The sequence below is a fragment of the Falco biarmicus genome, chromosome Z, assembly GCF_023638135.1.
Source record: "Falco biarmicus isolate bFalBia1 chromosome Z, bFalBia1.pri, whole genome shotgun sequence".
In the NCBI taxonomy this organism is placed as follows: Eukaryota; Metazoa; Chordata; class Aves; order Falconiformes; family Falconidae; genus Falco; species Falco biarmicus.
In genome coordinates, this window is record NC_079311.1 from 30,750,890 (window position 1) to 30,768,702 (window position 17,813).

Here is a 17,813-nt window from a genome sequence, read left to right on the forward strand (position 1 = left end):
TCAGATGACCAACAGCCAAAGCCATGATATCTGGGGAGCCACAGACCTGCAGTACGCTGTCTCTATCAGGCAAACTAGCAGAAAATCTTCTCGTGAGCAGAGCTGGTAGGCACATGGACAACCCAGAAGTACTGAGGATGGGTCATAGTGGTGTTTGTGAAGGAAACCTGTGCCTTACAAACCCATTGGTGTTCTTGGCATGGCTTGGAAAACATGCCAGCTTGAAACAGTTTGAATGGCTTTCAACGCAGGTTTCAAGAAACATGAATCTACCATGGGATAACAGGTTAAAGTCCTCATACAGACTTAAACACATGGTTGAAAGAGAAAAGCTGAAGAGCAGAAGAAAGCAGTATTTTTTTCCAAGAGAGGAAAATCTCCAGAGAGAGGTGCAGTAGTGATCTTTGCTGTTCAACATAACCTCAAATAAGCTATAAAAGGTCAGTAGAGAAGTAGGCAGGTTAGAGACTTCCGTAGCTTCATCAGTTATCCAGAAAAGATCTGACTGTGCATAAGTAAATGGTAATACTGAGTGACTACGCTACAAAACTGAAGATTAATTTCCATGTAGATAAGCATAAAGTGATGCACACAGGGGAGCAAATGTCACTGATTTCATTTATAAAATGATGATATCTGAGTTAATTATGACCACAGAGCAATGAGATCTTGAGTGATGATATATCAAAAACACCAGCTCTGTGCTCAGCAGTAGTCAAAAATATCATATATTCAGAATTATTAGAAAAGGGGTAGAAGACACTGAGAGAACATCATCATTATCTTCCTGTATAAGTGAATAAAACTTGAATGCTCTGTACAATCTTTTTTTTTTTTTTTTTCTGGCACTCAAGAAAATATAATGGATTCACAAAAGGTGCTAAGACAGCAAGAGGGATAAACAGATGTCTGAGACAATTTCTGCCTAAGGAATATCTCCCAAAAATGGTTGGAACAGATGGAGGGGATTGCGACATTGGCTGGAAGTACTACAATACAGAACCAAGGAATGGTAAGCTACATGAAGTGCCAAGAAGCTCAGAGAGAATGACCACAAAATATTCATTCAGCTGTCTCCTCTGGTAAAAAGTTTGGGACATCAGATATATGTATCCATTGTAAGTTCAAAGTGACTTCTGAAACGTGTGGGTCATCTGTACGACTCCCTGCTGCAGAATGCCAGAGGTTTACACAAGTTCAAAAAAAACCCTGGAGAAATTCACCAATACCAATCAGTCCAGGGCAGCTAACTTAGATCTGTCATCTGCAAGAGCCCAGAAGAGAGTGCTAGGAAAGAATCATGCTTGACCCATTCTCACACATGTCTCTTGGTATCAGCTGCTGACCAGGATACTGGGCCAGAGCCAGACCTTTGGTCTAATTTAGGTCAGTTGAACTTAGCTTCTTAGGTTTTCATGCTGACAAAACTGTAAAGCTTATACGAGGAGCAAAGCAATACCATTCTTACAACAGGATGAGGGGTTTGGATCTGTCACAGCCCATTAGCAAGTTCCAAATTATTACCTCTGTCCTTATGCCCTATCTAAAGCTGAAGTTGAAATTGTTTTAACTGGTGGATAAGCAGAAGCTGCAAGGATAACAAACTACAATGACAAACCCATAGTTAGAAAAGTATATAACTATATAACTATAGTCTAACTGCAGACTATATCTTGCTTCCCTGACCTGTTAAATGTTGTCAATGCATTTATTCCTTATGCATCAGCATAGCACAGTATCTTAGAGAAGGGGGTACAGAACATGAAGCAGAGCTAATAGCTGAAGGAAGGAGGAGTTTACAGGGTTAAATAACTTCAGTAACACTGATGTCATTCTTTGCAGCATGTTATCTAGGCCGTGTGCAAACCTAATTACGGAGTATGACTGTAAAGCCTAGGCATGCTGGAATACTAGCACCTGCCAAAATCAATGATGTCAAAAGGTGGACATAATTAAAAACAATGTAATTGTAACCCTGCCAAGAATCAGGTCTGGCACGCTGTACTAAACAACTTAGAACAGAGCTGTTCCAATGGGTTCATCAGCATCCTAACTAAGCCATGGCCATTTCCTAAGGTTTGTAATTACTGCAATCATGTAATGCTGTTTTCCTCTTATTCACTCTTTCCTCTAAAGAAACAAGTGCTTGATTCCATTTAACCTCAAAGTGCCCAAGTTCAATGTCTTTTAAGTAATTTTTGGCTATAGTCTGACCACAAATACCTCCCCCCTTGCTATGCACCCCATTTCCACTAGAAGTTTCAAAATCTTACTTGGATTGTTTTAACTTGTGCCAGAGATAGGCTTAAAGCAGAAGTAGATGCTGTGAGCAGCTGAGGTCTTTAGCAGTTTCTTCATCTTTTTTCTTTCCATTTTCAGGTGCCTTTTATGCTGCCTTTTGTTAGTAGTAACGGACAAATCATAGCATATATTATCATATCATGAGGGAGGCAGAAATCTTTACTTCTTCTAGCTGAACCAGGAAAATCTCCTTTTCTCCCTCTCAGAGTTTCTACCTTCCAGAGGGAGCGGGGAAGCACATCCAAGCAACTCTCATCTGCATGCTAACAAATTAAATTCACTTACCAGACAGAAGAATCACAACCTGCACAGGCCACAGGGTATCTTCCAAAGCCCCCCTGCAGAGTTATCAGTGAAATATGTAATTTACCCTTATCCATAATGCTGCCCTGCACACACACATAGTGCAATGAATCTGAGGGATCAGACTGCTGTGTTAGCGTCCTTGCAGGGAGGGGAAAATTAAAATTCTTCCCTGCTTATATGTCTACCAAGATTTCCAAGGAGCTTCAGTCTACCTCCCTTTGCCCAGTTCCAGAAGAGCCATCCCAGGCAGCCCTCTCCAACTTCTTGGTCTCAGGAGCCTTACATATGCAGGGCAGAGCTGCTGGTGACTAACCAAAGTGTTTGCAAGAGGAATCATACAGCTTGTGGCTCCATACGTTAGGCTGCATACCAAGCATCATGCCACATTACATTGCTGTGAACTCTTCTTTTGGATCATAATGTAATTTGTTCCCCATGGAGACAGAGAAGCAGGCAGGCAGTGACCTGCAACAGCCTCCTCCGAAACCTCTTCCCAGCCTCTGGGCTCCAAGGCTGGTCCTCCAGACCTGAAGAATACCAACGGCAGCCATGTCTCCGTAAGGTGGAATGGGCTGCTTCTGTAGAAGATGTCAATTAACAGTTTATGACATCATCAGCATGGCAGGAGAGAGGGGGGTGGGGGTGAAAATTTATGAGATTTAAAGCCAGTTAGAGCTTAGTGCAGTGTTGATATCCAACCCTTTGTCCCCCTCCCTGCAGACTCTGGAAAGATTTCTTTCTGTACCAGCCCAAAGAGGCACGATTTGCTTACCGTGTGTGACAAAGTTTCAGTGGATTCAGAGCAAAAAATAAATTCATGTTTTAGAACAGCTGGACCCAAAGGATGTTCCTCCCCAGCTCTTCCCAAGTCTTTTCCATCCCCACCGGGGTCAATTTCACTAGCCAGAGCTTCTCTGTGACGTGAAAACAACCTTGCTGTCTTTCTGGAGGTGGAATAAGAAGGTGCTGGCATGCCCCACTGCAGATTGCTGCTGGTTTGGCCACACTGCTCAGCCAAACCTGACATCACTGAATTGCTCTATTAGCCAAAAACCATGTTGGGATTTCAGATGCTCCAAGTCAAGGGTCCATCAAGGAATTGCCAGAGAACTGTGAAATAACAGTATTTTGTTCAGAGCCACACCACATGATTAGACCTATCTGTAAAATCCATGCCCTGTTCAAGGGAACATGCATGCAGATGTGTGCCAGAGATACCACTTCCCCAAAATTTCTGGATTTATTCTGTCATAATGATTCTCTCTCTCTCTCTCTCTCTCTCTCCCTCCCCCTAGCAGGCAGCTGTCAACAGCTCAAACACTCGTCTGCCATTAACCCTCACTGTAACCAATCTCTTTACCCATTTCTCTGGTGAGGAAACAGGGCTTCGAACAAAAGTACTCAAAACCCTTCACCAGTAGTTACTGCCTTTGCAGATTTAGTAAACAGTGGTTGTTTCTGCCCCAAAGCAGTCTGCTGGTCAAAAGCAGAAAAGATTTGTCCTTCCCTTCTCTGAGCTTTTGTCTTTGTCTCTTGTCCAGGCTGAGACGCAGTCAGGCTCCATAGAAAATGTAAGGATCCCATCCACTCTATTGCAAATTCCATACAAGAACATGGAGTAGAAGACAAACACTATTCCTAGCCAGAAAAAAAAAATCTTATCTGTAGATCTATGAACAGTATGTTTTAGTTCAAAGTCTAGTGTAACTTTACGTAACAAACAGGTTATTCCCATTCATTTTCTAGAGCTTGGCAGTGCATTAAAAATTATCTACTCTGATACTCTATTCTTACAAGGCATAAAGTAATAAATCATAGAGAAATAAGGACAAAAAAATAAATCAAAAGATGTAGTGGTACTTTCCTCTGTATAAAATCATCTGCATGACTTCCTTGGTCCCAATAGGCTAAAAAGTTTAATTAAAAAAGAACACACTTATCAGACCAGTTGCCGAAAACCCATTTTAGCATGCGTTCCAAGGTACAATCTCGGTCTCCTGGGGCAACTGGAATTGACTTTTTCTGACCCGACTTCTGGAAGCGGGCTAAGCAAAGCACAGGTACACAGGAGTTACACCAAAGAAGGTGTATGTAGGAAGTGTGCAGTGACATTCTCTGCATTAATTAAGTAATGAGACAAGGGCTTGCACTCTCAGAAAAGGTAAATACATGACAAGTCTGCCAGAAAACAAATCTAGATTACTGAACGTTCTTATGCATTGAATTAACAGGTGTTTTAGTACGCTCTGTAGCATTACACAGAGTAGAAGTTTTCTGAATATTTATAAGGGTGGGTTTCAGTTTTGGGTTGTTTTGGTTGTTTTTTTTTTTTATTACCCACCCAAACTACACTGCTGCCGTTCGGCTGTGGGGCTGCGGTCCGCAGAACGGGGGTAGCGGCATTTCAGTGAGCACCAAGCCGTGTCGCCGCCGAAGCCGTGTCGCCGATGCACTTTGGGCAATTTTGCCAGCTGGGACCGGTCCCGAGTACAAGCCAAAGGCAACGGGGGGCAGCTGCCCCCACCCGCAGCGGCCAGTGCCCGCAGCGCGGCCGGGGACCCGCGGGCGCCCGTTACCCTTCTCAGCCGGTGCCGCAGCGGCGGGCAGCGCGCGATCGCCACCGGGCGGCGCCAGAGACCGGCGGCGGCGAGCCCCGCCCCCCCCTCCCCCTCCCGCCTCCCTCCGGGCGTTTGATTCCCCTTGCGAGCGGCGGCCGCTGCGGCTGCGGCTGCGCCGGGCGGGAGGCGGGGGGGGCGGCGGGGCGGCGTGCGGAGGTACGGCGTGCGGGGGGGCTGCGGGGGTGCAGGGGTGTGCGGGGGTACGGGGTGGAGGGGTGCGGGGTGCGGGAGGGTGCGGGAGTGCGGGGTGCGGTGTGCAGAGGTGCGGTGTGCGGGGCTGCGGGGTGTGGGGTGCAGGGGTGCGGGGGTGCGGGGGTGCGGAGGTGCGGGGTGCTAGGGTGCGGGATGGGGGGGTACTGGGTGCGGCGGTGCGGGGTGCGGGGTGCGGGGGTGCGGGGTGCTAGGGTGCGGGGTGAGGAAGTGCGGGGGTGCGGGGGTACGGGGTGCGGGGTGCGGGGGGGGTGCGGGGGTACGGGGTGCGGGGGGGGTGCGGGGTGCGGCGGTGCGTTGTGCGGGCGTGCGGAGGTGCGGGGGTGCAGGAGTGCGGGCTGCGGGCGTGCGGGGGTGCGGACACTGCTCCAGCGCGCAGCGAGCACCGAGCTGGTGCGGGGCGAGTGGCGCCGGTGCCGTTGCGGCTGCTGTGCGGCACGGGCGGCCGGTGCAGGCGGAGGAGCAGCCGCCCTGCGAGGCAGGAGCCTTGCTCCAGCTCCGCGGGGAGAGCCCGAGGCGGAGGATTCCCCAGGTCCGCCCAGGGCGATTCCTGCGGCACGGCAGGTGGGGAAGGCGGGCGGCTCACCGCGCTGCGGCTGCTGAAACAGCCCCGCTCTTCCGAGGGACGGTGTGGGGATGCGCGAGAACTGCAAGGGATGGATATGGAGCAAGAACGACTGAAGAGTCTTAAGTAACTAAAGGCTAAGCTAAAAACTAAAAGGTAAATAATTAACTCTCTTGGATCACCTTTTTGCCTAACAAAAGGTGTTTAATAAAAAGGTGATCCAAAAGAGTTAATTATTTGGCAGCCTGTTTTTTAGACTAAGACAAACCACATGATACAAACATCTCCGAGTAATGACGTGGGGTCTTCAAAAAATGACCCTTCCCTTCTGGATCAATTTTTAAAAAGTCTTTGATCTTTAAAAGTTTTGAACTTTAAAAGTTTTTGTATCACCTTTTTGAAAGGTGATCCAAAAGGGAAGGGTCATTTTTTGAAGACCCCATATCATTACTTAGAGATGCTTGTATCATGTGGTTTGTCTTAGTCTAAAAAACAGGCTGCCAAAAGAAATATGTTCCTACTGCTACGGCTCAGCTAGGAAATCCTCAGCAGCAGTCAATATTGGCAGGTCAGGGAACACAGAAGAAATAGTAGCACAGAAACTAGGTGCAGAACTACCGGTTTCAACTGCCTTTCCAAAAGAAATCTAACACATTTTTTTTGTTCAAGTAACTGATGTCAATACTACGGCAGATTCGAATGAATGAAATGGCCTGGAAACCAAGATCAGAAAAAATGCTCACGCCAGTGATGCATCAGTGTCATTAGGGCTGATTTACCCACCTGCCTCTACACACAGAAAGCAACACTAACCCACAGGCACAGGGACATGGGGGAAATCTGTCTGCAAGGTCAGTTCACATACAAACCTCCCGGGGTACTTATGTTGGAGACTCTGACTGAGGCATCTTAAGGCTTTGCAGCCATAGTCTGGAAAACACAGGCAGTCTGTATGGAATGGAGAAGATGCAAATCTGCAATGACAGAGGAGTTTTACTCAACCTACACCTGCCGGCTGGCCAGGCCCTGGCACTCTCTGCACAGTGACATTGGCTGCCGATGGCACCAAGCTGCTGGGCAATTGCACAGATGCTCAAGTCAAAGACCCGTTTTCTTCTGAAAATCTAAAGTAGACACATGTCAGTTGGCTTACCAAAGCACAGCACCACCTAAAGAATAGCTGTCTAAAAGACAAGGTAAAGTGAGGAAAGGAAAAAAGGACAAGTCCTTCTGCAATTTAGTAAACTTTGGTTACTTAAAAAAAGTGCTGCTGCAAGTGGCCTCAGAGTTACTAAGAAACATAGCAGATGACTCCAGAGTTCAAAAGCTGTATTATGAGCAACCTGCTGGTGCCTTCCCTCTAGCAGACACGTGTTAGCTGTTTACCATCAAGCTACAGGGAGAGATCAAACAGGCAGAGATGACCACAGAGATGCCTGTTTGGTGTTTGATTGGTTTGGGGAATACTAAAGCTTATCTCAGTGGCCCACAAAAGAAGAAGCTGTGAAATAAATGAGCCCTGGGTCTGAAGCAAAATTTCTTCCCTCTCTCAGACAGAATCTAAGTCAGTGTCTGATGTCTTGCAGATTTTGCAGTGCTTTGTTGCATCTCCCATGTAATAGTACTGGACAGTACCACCAGATCGCCATGAAAACCCTAAAATATATCTTTGATTTCGCAGGTGTCAGTACCTCATGAGCATTCCTGACAGTTCTGAAGACGGTTTTTGCAGAGAAGATGAGAAGGCTGTCCAGAAGCTGAGGCCTTAGAACAAAAACCTAGGATGTTCACATGCCATCTCTGTGTTGTAGCTTCTGAAACAGGAAAAGCTGTTCGAAGGTACTGCAGGAAGGGTTCTGAAAGATATGTGCTCTGGGAGAGGTTCTGGGGGGTAGGGAGTAGAAGAAACCAGTGATTCTTTCTGCCATTACATGTCCTTTGCTAAAGCTTGAACAGAAGTGACACCACCCGACCATTCTGGTTCAGAGTTCACTACACTAAAGGTAACAGCCTTGGTGATTAGAGCATATGCTCTATCCCACTGTCCTGTCAGATTATCTGTCTGTTTGTGTATTTATCTTACTGCAGAGCAGACCTGACGTCTCATTGCTTTCAGACAGTGCCACTTCCCGGTTCAATTGAATCACTGCACTTCTTCAACCACTGATTTGTAAGAAAAGCTAGAATGTGGACGAGACATTTTGTTCCAGGCAGGAATCAGTTCAGGAACCTGGCTTGCACTACTCTAATGAGCTAAAGCCCTAGGTCTGCAAGTGAGGGTGCTTGAACCAGGAGAACTCTCACAATCTGTTCATATCCTGAGGGAAGTTTCACTAACTGTTTTGGGAGCACCCCAGCCAGTTCTAAATCCTCCATTTGCCCTTCCTGACTAAAGCAGCTTAACAGCCACTAAGCTACAGCATGCTTCAAATGTCCCCAGCTAGCGCACCAGGACAGATGGGAGAGCCTCTACTCATTACAAAGCTAATGTATTACTAGATGAGCCTCCTAAATTTTACATCCTTCTACTATGTCCTCATCATTTGAGATGTTCCTCCAGAAAGTTAAATAAAATTCACAACAATAAAATTCCCAGAAATTGCTGCTGGCTTTCATAGCTGAGTGCATTGCATACATCTAAACTGAATGTTTCCTAGGGCCAAGAGTTAATTTACTTCAGGTATTAGCTGTGAAATCTCACAGAATCCTGCAGTCCTTCGATGTCTTTCTAAAGCAGGCAATGATCAGCTGCAGGTTTAAAAAATAAATATTTGAATGTGAAGGGACACCATGAACGTTTAATCACTTGCATGCGTTCTTGTTAGGGTACTACAGATATTTGGAGAACAATAATCTCTGTCTTTCTCCAAGTGTAAGATAGATGGTGGTAATGAAACTGCAGTGGGTGGGTATTAAAAATAACCTCCCTGCAGAGATTTTTAGAATGGTTTATGTGACTTTCACACAGCTTTCTCTAGTACTCTTTATAACCAGCCCAGCCACCTGAGGTGCCCTTGAAATATCTCATTATGTCAGCACGTAGCATTCTGCATTCACTGCTGGTGTCCTCAGGCACGAAGCAGTTAAAAGACATCTTCCTGCAAAGAGTAGTACTTTTGGCTTTAGGTTATGTTCCAGAAAGCCCAGGAAAGCCTGGAAGAGCTCCAAAATGATCCAAAGCTCCAGGACTAACCTGAGTTACACCCACAATCAGTTTCTGTGGCAGTTGGAAAAGCTCAGCTTCACTTAACTATGTCCAAGCTTACTGCCAAGCAGCAGATCATGAGAGCTCTGCTTGTTCTGTCCTCAGCCCCATTAATTCTGTCCAATACTGTAATCAGTGAGCCAAGCCCATTGAAATACCTTCATGCCCACAGACTGCACAAAAAAAACCATGGCTGGATGAAGGAAGTTTTACAAAATGTCAGGAATAATGCAAGGCTGACCAGGCTGAAGGGAAAACATCAAAATTCACATTAAACTGAGCTCAGCTTTTGTTGCACTACCTGGACTAGGATGCATTCCACTGAACCCACAGTTAGCTTAAGAAAATTGGCTTTTGAGGGTATGAGTAGAGACAGCCCCAGAGTGAAAATCCAGAGGAGGTATAGCATAAAAACAGCCATTAGTTTGAGTGCTCTATAAATGACAATCCTCCCTTCTGCCACACAACACAAACAATCCACCCCTGACTGTGACCTCACTTCCAGACCTCTAAAAAGCCTGGTGCTTTGAAAAGCCATCAGGTAGCTGCCAGGCTGCTGTTAGCGCACTCAAAGCCTGTGGGCAGCACAGCGTGTGCTTCCTTTCCCAGCTATAAGGAAAGCTTTCCATTATTCTTGCCCTGGAGAAATAGATTCCATCCCCAGCAAAGCTGAACACATGAGGAGAAGAATCTGTGCAAAGCAGTTATCAGACCTCAGGATGATCACCTATAGAGGCTTTCCAGAAAGTACTGCTCCTCATGCAGAAGTGAGCAGCACCACCACCACGTTTTAGAGAATTCAACCAGCATGGTATATGATGTCAGCACACCTGTGTCACCCTACTTCATCATATATCCTCCTGCAAGGTACTTGCCACCACCCCAGCAGCATTCAAGCTCTCTTCTTTTTCCCAGGAATCAAGGCACAGTCTTTTGTTTCTGTTTTGAGGAACACTCCTGTTGCTGGAGACCTGCAAGGTGTGGAGCTGAGGAGCACAGAAACCCTGAGCTCAGATACTTACAAGTGAGGAGGAAGGTGTCAGAAAGCTAAGGAACTTTCAGACAGCATCGCTTGGGGTTCGGTGATATGAGCAGATATCTAAAGTAATTTGATAGAAAAGCTGTGTGGGACAAACACAGCCAAAAGGCCAGTTGGCCCACCCAAGCCTATAGCTCTGCTTGAGACATTCATCTTAGATTGTGCCAGATTGTGCCCAATTTCTGAGCTCTCCATTGGAGTGTAAGACCTTAGACATATGAAAGACACCTCTGGCAGCAAGCCAACAAGCTTCAAATCATCTTGATTGGTATGCAACATTTAGATTTAGCTCCTCGGGAATTTGTAATTAAGTTTATTTCCACCTATGACAGACTAGTCAATGTTAAAGATTCTTTCCCTCAAACAAGTGATTGTTGTAATTAAAAGGTTTCCAAATAGCTGTGTAATGAGGCAAACAATGCTAGTTTGCCCAAAGACATTGAAAAACTTTTTTGTTGTTGGTGTTGTGTTGTGTTTTTTTGAAAGATAGTCATGGGATGAGTCAGAAAGCTCTTACAATGTGTTTCACTCCATCTCACCGATGGGACAGTTGTTGAAGCTGAAAACAAACACATGCAGTAAATACCACTTTCACTGCCCGTGCTGTGAACTCCACCTAGTGCCATCTACATCCCTACAGGATCCTGGGTATCACAGTCTGAAAAGATGAAACACTGATGGCCAGAGCTAGAAGAATGTAGATGACTTTACTGGCAGGGGATGGGGGCAGGGTGGGTTCTGAATGTAAAGTTTTTATGATCTGAATGAAAACCTGGTGGGGAAGCCAGTCTGGAAAACACTCTCCTGCAGTCAGTCTGGGTGTCTAAGGTGATCTTCACTTCACTTATCATGGAGATTACCTCTTCAGCAGAGGAATAAGTGAAAAAACAGCCAGCAGGAATGACATGTATGCCTTTATTCATGAGGGTTTAACACAGCTCCAGTGAACTGGAGAGATTATTACAGCAGAAGCAACAGTAAAGGTTGTAAAAAGCATCAAGAAAGTTCACATATATGTAATCTGGATTAAACCTGCTAAAAGACAGCTCACATCCAGAGGTCTTGGCCAAACCACTGCTATTTTTTCATGTGGTACAGCCCAGTAAAAGGATCTTTTCCTCATACCTTTCTCTCCTGTGTTGCCTTTTCAGTGTTAATGTAATAGAATATTGGAACTTGACCAGTAAAATATTGCTCTAGAGAGACCTGTGAACTGTAAATCCAAGAATCCTAGGTGTCAACCGCCCATATTCCCCTGCTCTCCTAGAGCTGTTGCCTCAAGCACTTTAAATACTACGTTGTATGCAATAGCATACAAAAACCCTCAGAACCTTCCTGTCTTTGTAAATCTCTGACTCATTACACATGAAACACGAAAGTTGAAATAGCAAAGGAACTGAAACAGAGATTTACAATATGATGCCAATAGCCATTTGACCCTCAAACTCAAGTGATTAACAGTGGCTATGCCCTCTGCATGACAGGCAAGCTAAGCTCTGGTGTGACACCAATACGTCTGCTTAAAAACATACTCTGGGAGCCCTTCAGCCAGCAACATGTCAAAGTATTGCTCCAGATAGTTGGTCTGGGCATCTGTGCTAAAGAGCAAGAACTCATGTCCCTCACAAAACACCTTCTTACCTAATGGTGGAGCAGCGTTACCCCCACCAATCTGCAGTGACAGCCTGGACCCCGTCGTCCTCAGCCGGCAGCATCAGCACCGTACTGTTGCGCTGCACCGCAGAGCGTTGCCCCAGTGCGTGACACCCATGTAAAAGAGCACAACAGGTCCTGTATTTATGTTTTCCAGTGTGTGCTGAGGATGACTCTGGTTACGACACATATGAAATACTACTCCAAGGACAGTTTCTTTGCACAGTAAAATGACACAGCATCCGAAAATTGCCCCAGCTGAGCTGAGGGAGAGCCCAGAACTCGGCAGTGGGCCAGGCAATGGGCCACTGTATGGCAGGCATGTCCAGGAAAGTTTTAAAAGTAAATTGCTTTCCCCTCCCTACAAAGTAGGTGGGGGCTTTAAAAAGTTTGTTCAAAATGCCTTGGAAATTTTGTAATGTAATTTAAAAAAAAAACAACAAACCCACACAAAATAACCCCCCCACACAAAAAAACCAAACAAACCAAACACCACCAAAACAAAAGACCACAACCTACCTGTTTTACGGATTAGTGATAAAAAACAATACTAAGGCTGAGGGAATTTGGTGGTGCTTGAGCCATAAGACAAAATATGCATCCCCATAGGGCTAGCAGCATGTTTGTGATGCAGCATCAGCCTGCCCATCCCTCGCTTCTCTGCATATTTCGTAAGCTTCAGGGTTACAGGTGCAAAAAAGAGACAGTAACTTACTCAAAATGGCATCAGGCAGCAAGAAAACCAGGTGGTGGTGTGTTACTAGCCCTATGAACGGTCACAGTAAGGTACTTGGGCCATCTAATGAAGGAAATGGGCTCCATCCCTGGTCTGGCACTTTCTTTCTGCCGTTACCTGGTTGATTCTCCCCAGATAAAAGCCAGGCAAGTGCTTTGTTCACAAAACACAAAAAGTGTGTGACAGATGGTTAATCCCCTGTTGGCAACCATCACCTCTGCAGCAGAATGACAGTCTGACTGCCATGCATGCAGCTGAGCTGAGAATGTGTTTCGTCATCCATGCAAGGATGACTTGCAGCAGTGAGAATCCTGTCCAGTCTTTCCAAACGAGATGTGGGAAAGGCCTGCAACCAACTATCCTCTGCTACCTCTCCCACTATTCTGCACATCCACAGCAGAAAAACTCATTTTTGCACCAGGAGGATTTTTTTTCATCTCTAATTCTGAACTGAGGCAAGTATACCACTGGAGGATATTTATTTGCGCTTCATGTCCATTTCTAAGGATGCTTGAGGGCAAAGGAACTTACTAGTAGCCATGTTATTTGCATTACTGAGTCTTAAAATAAATAGGCTGGTGGATGGCAGCAGGGGCAAAGGGGTAGGAGTGCAGAATTTATTTTGTACTGTAATTAAACGTTATAATTTAGCATTTGACACCATCACTTGACCATATCGCAGCTGTCCCAGGAAGCCTTGAGCAAGATAGCATCCTCTGAGCTAGGTCTAGTGGGACAAACAAGCAATCTGAGGGGCCAGAGGATCTCATGCAACTTTGCCATGTTTGTACATCACCTGTGAGACCTGTTGTTACAGCCCCCATCATACTCCAAAAGTGTTCTGCTCTGTCAGGAAGATGCCTCTCCTGTCAGATGCACGTACCCCAAGATGGGCATGACCCTGACACTGCCACATGGGTTGGACCTCATGTCTCAGTCTTTCCATGTCACTTCGCCTAATGCATAGTTGTTAGGTTATGTGCTCATCACTTCAGCTTATCTGCACACCTACAACAAAGCACAGAAAGGCAGAGGCAGAAGGCAAACAGTACCCTGCTGGGCTGCTCCCAGCCCCACCATAGGAGCCGCCAGCCCACAAAAGGCCATGTCACAAGCCCAGAGGAGCACAGGGGCACAATGGCAGGCAAGTTAAGGACTCCAGAGAAGCCTGGTCTGGCCCCTCCCGGGGCTGTCCCAGCAGAACCATCAGCCCAATGGCCAGATGTGTAACAACCATGATGAGTCATCAAAGCAGCTATCCAGATGAGGTATCTGAGGGGGCTTGCTGTTGTCCTGGTTTAACCCCAGCTGGTAATTAAGTACCACTGCCTAGGGCTGTAAGACATACTATGGGATTCAGGGGCAAAGCAGTTCTGGATTGCACAGGACTTATATGTGATGTTTAGGAGAAGAACCAAAGGCAGGAAAAAGTAGGAGTTTAGGTGGTTTGGGGAGGAAAAAACATGGGAAAAAATGAAGGGAAGGGGATTGAAATGGCCAGTTTTGCATAAATGTAGTCAGATGGCCCAGTATTAGATGAGATACATGCATATATGTGGTTAATAAAGGATGAATCTGTTATTTACCTTGAAGTTTAGACAAAATATGTAAATATCTATAATGAAAAACAAGAAGGAATTTGAAAAACGGAGGATGTTCCAAACAGTTAACAAAGCATGGCCTTGGGAGGAGGAATAGACTCCATAAATATGTCAAGCTGGGGCATAACAGGATAAGCTCTGGGAGGACCAAATGGTTAACAAGACCAAACAGAAAATTACTGGAACTATGTGTGAACCATCCCAACCAGCATACTAAAAGACTCCTCCAGTAATGAAAGGTCCCTGCTAACAAAGCCCCGTCCCCACAGAATGTGTGTGGTGAAGGAAAAAGAATGCTGTATCTTTAAATGGAGCCAAGGCTCTCAAGAACCAGTGGGAATTAATTTGTAAACAATTGTTCAAAGTGTATAAAATGTTTCACTTGGTGTTAAGAGGGGCCTAGCTTTGTGGATTACCACCTACTACCCATCTCTGAGCAGCCCTGCAGTAGATAACCTCTGGGCTCTGTGTGAGATTGGCTCTGCCTGCACTGGGTAACAACGGCATCTGTGAGACCACATAAACAGCTGCTGGTCAGTACCACCCGTAACCATGCCCTGGGCCGGATCAGCACCTGTCTTATCTCCACCGTGAATTCTATGTCCTTCCTGGGGGAGCGGCTCTGTTCTGTGTGTCTGGGGGTGCTGGGTGCCAGCCGCTCTGCGGGTGCAGAGTCAAGGCAGGTGAGACAGTGAATAGGTGAAGTGGCCTGTGAACAAGGCGTCAGGAGGGCATGCAAGGGCTCCAGATGTGAGAGTGCCTGTGCATCCAGGGGTGAGAGCACAAGGGGGGTATGTGTCGGGGAGCAGGGGAGTCCTGGCCAGCTGTGCGTGTGTCTGTACCAGCAGCTAGAGGGGACCAGTGGCCTTGAAGGCATGCATGCCCAAGTGACAGAACTGGGGAGACTACAATCCAGGGGCCAGCTGCTGGGCAGGCTGAGGGTCTGAGTCCAGCTGCTTGGAGGGTTCACCTTGTACCAGTTAAGTTTTCCCTGTGAATGACTACGTGTGAAGCTCAGGAGCCCCAGCACACACAGGCATACCGAAGCACACACAATCTGCATGTTTTGTTACTGGTGCCAGTTCTGAGCTTCTGTTTCATCTTTGACTTCCAAATAGAAGAGCCTGTGTTTCTCAGAACTTTGCTTTTCCGTAGATCCCTAAGGACCAATACCATCAATCTGTTCTTTGATTAACAATATCAACTAAAATCTGTAGTTCCCTCCATTTTCTGCTCTGTCAAGCACATACCTTACCTGGTGCTGTCAGAGCACAACCTTTTCCACATGGAACTGAGCTCCAGGAACTAAGCACAGCTTTGTATGCTGGGCTGCACTGATCAATTTATGGGCAGATTAAGAAAGATGAGGATAAACTGTGACTAACCCCAGCATCAGGACCATGTAAGGAAGTTAAAGAACAGCAGCTAAAGAGAGCTTTTCTCCAGTATTGACAGAGGAACCTAATGTATCCAACAAGCTTCACTGAGCCTGAAATGTGGCTGTGCTACATGGAAGCAACATTGGAAACAAAACAGCAGAGTGCTGTTCAGCATCTGGTTCTTCTGCTACATAGCCATCTTTTGCTGTTCTAAAGCAGGCTGCGAATGGATCACCAGCTGGTGATGAACACAATTTTGGAATAGAAACCCTTTGCACAGTAAGACAAAAACAGATGCACGCGCCTTAAGGAAATCCAGTAGCTCATACAGCTCAGCTCTCATGCCTGCTAAGCAAGAAGCCAGGCTTAAGCATGGTGGAGGACAAAACCAAGAGGCTTCCTGCATTACAATTCTTAGGGTGAAAAAGATGTATTAGCATACATCCCCGTGTACCTGTAACAAAATTAACTGTCACTAGTGTGCATCAGATTACCTGCAGCCACCACCTACCCCATCCACTTCTCTGCAGATGTATAGACCCTGTAGTTGTAATGAAATTCCTAACTGCTGCTGTGTTGCAGTTCAGAGTACAGATCCACTTTGCCTTCACCCAGCTGCTTGCTCTCATGGTGAATTTTTTTGTCAGCTGAGCAGTCCAACACTGTCCTGTTAGCATTAATAACACTTGAATAAACAAGACAAAAAAAAAAAAATAACCTTGGGAAGGAGCTGCTATTGTGTTAAACAAGATTCCTTAAAGGGAAACAAGATAAAAGGGAAAGCCAACCCGTGTTCTTTGATACTTAGAAAGAAAAATTGCAGCTAAGAAAGAAAAATGGCAGCTAAGACAAGAACATCTAGTTCTAAAATAAGCAGAACCATTTCTGCAGTCCAGGACTAGGACAACATAAAAAAAGCTGGGACAAGCAAGGAGCCTGAACATGCTATGAAACTATGAGCACTTTGAATGCAGGAGCTGAGCCTGCTTTCATGTTGAAATCTGGCAGCCCTGTGCTCCCAAGACTCCGTGAGTCCCTGCCAGAAGATGGGTGGGATCTAGCTGACAGTGGCTCTGGGTCAGTGCCAAGTTTAAAATAGTTGCATGCATCTCTGACAAAACGGATCTGTCTGGATAGATGGACCATTAACTTCTCAGTTAATGACTGCACCCTCGCTGTCACTTTTCTGGTGTGGCACACCCATTCTCTGAAAGATACAGCTTCTCTGCCCTGATGCTGCCTGGCCAGTGGCTATGTGTTGTCCCCATCTTTGGATGCCCTTCTTGTTACTTCCAGGGCTTGCCTCCCCCATTGGTTGTTTCATCACTGCAGAGGTGTTCCAACAACCCTGGGATACCCCAGGACATAGCTTCTTCCCCACCAGTTGTGACTGCCAACCTCAGAGTTTCTTAACGAGGATCAGACTCCCTTACAGCCACTCAGTACTGGACTTCTTGCATTACCTTCTGCATTGGGGCTGTTGGGTCACCAGGACATTTGCAGTGATGCATGCTCAGCAACCAGCAACATGCAGGGGAAAATTAAGAGGTATTCAACTCAAAATTCAAAGCGTTGTTATGTACTGCAGTAGGCATTTCCCTACTAGTCTCTCTTCCATTGTGCCCTTTTCCAATCAGCTAATAACTTCACACTCATACATAGATTTGTGAGTCATCCCAAGTACTCCCTGTGAAGTCTGTGCTCTTTATGTTGTCCAAGCATGGCCTTCAATGTTTCCAAGTCAGCTCACTCCTCCTGACAGCCTTCAAGATCTTCTGCAGAATTTCATTTTTTCTTTGACCATTAATAAACAGCCTTCAAATTCAGCCTATCATTAGTTACGTAACTGTGGCTGTACTTTCAAATCCACAGGCACAATAATTACATCTTTTATTTTCCAGGCATTTAGCGTGTTAGTCTACACACAGTTCCTACCTTTTTCCATGAATTGTATCTAGTAGTTCATTAGTGATAAAACCAGCCTCTTCTCCCAGTTCCAATCACAAAACCAGACAACTGTATGCAATTTGTACTATCATCAATACCTATGTATGCGTTTTGTACAAAAAAAACGGATCACGACTACCTTTCCTGCGCTTCACTGCCTCTTCTACCCTAACACCCCATCACTTATAATGGGCCATTGCACGGGCCATGCTCTGTCCCACAGCTACTTGGAACCCCTCAGGACATTTTAATG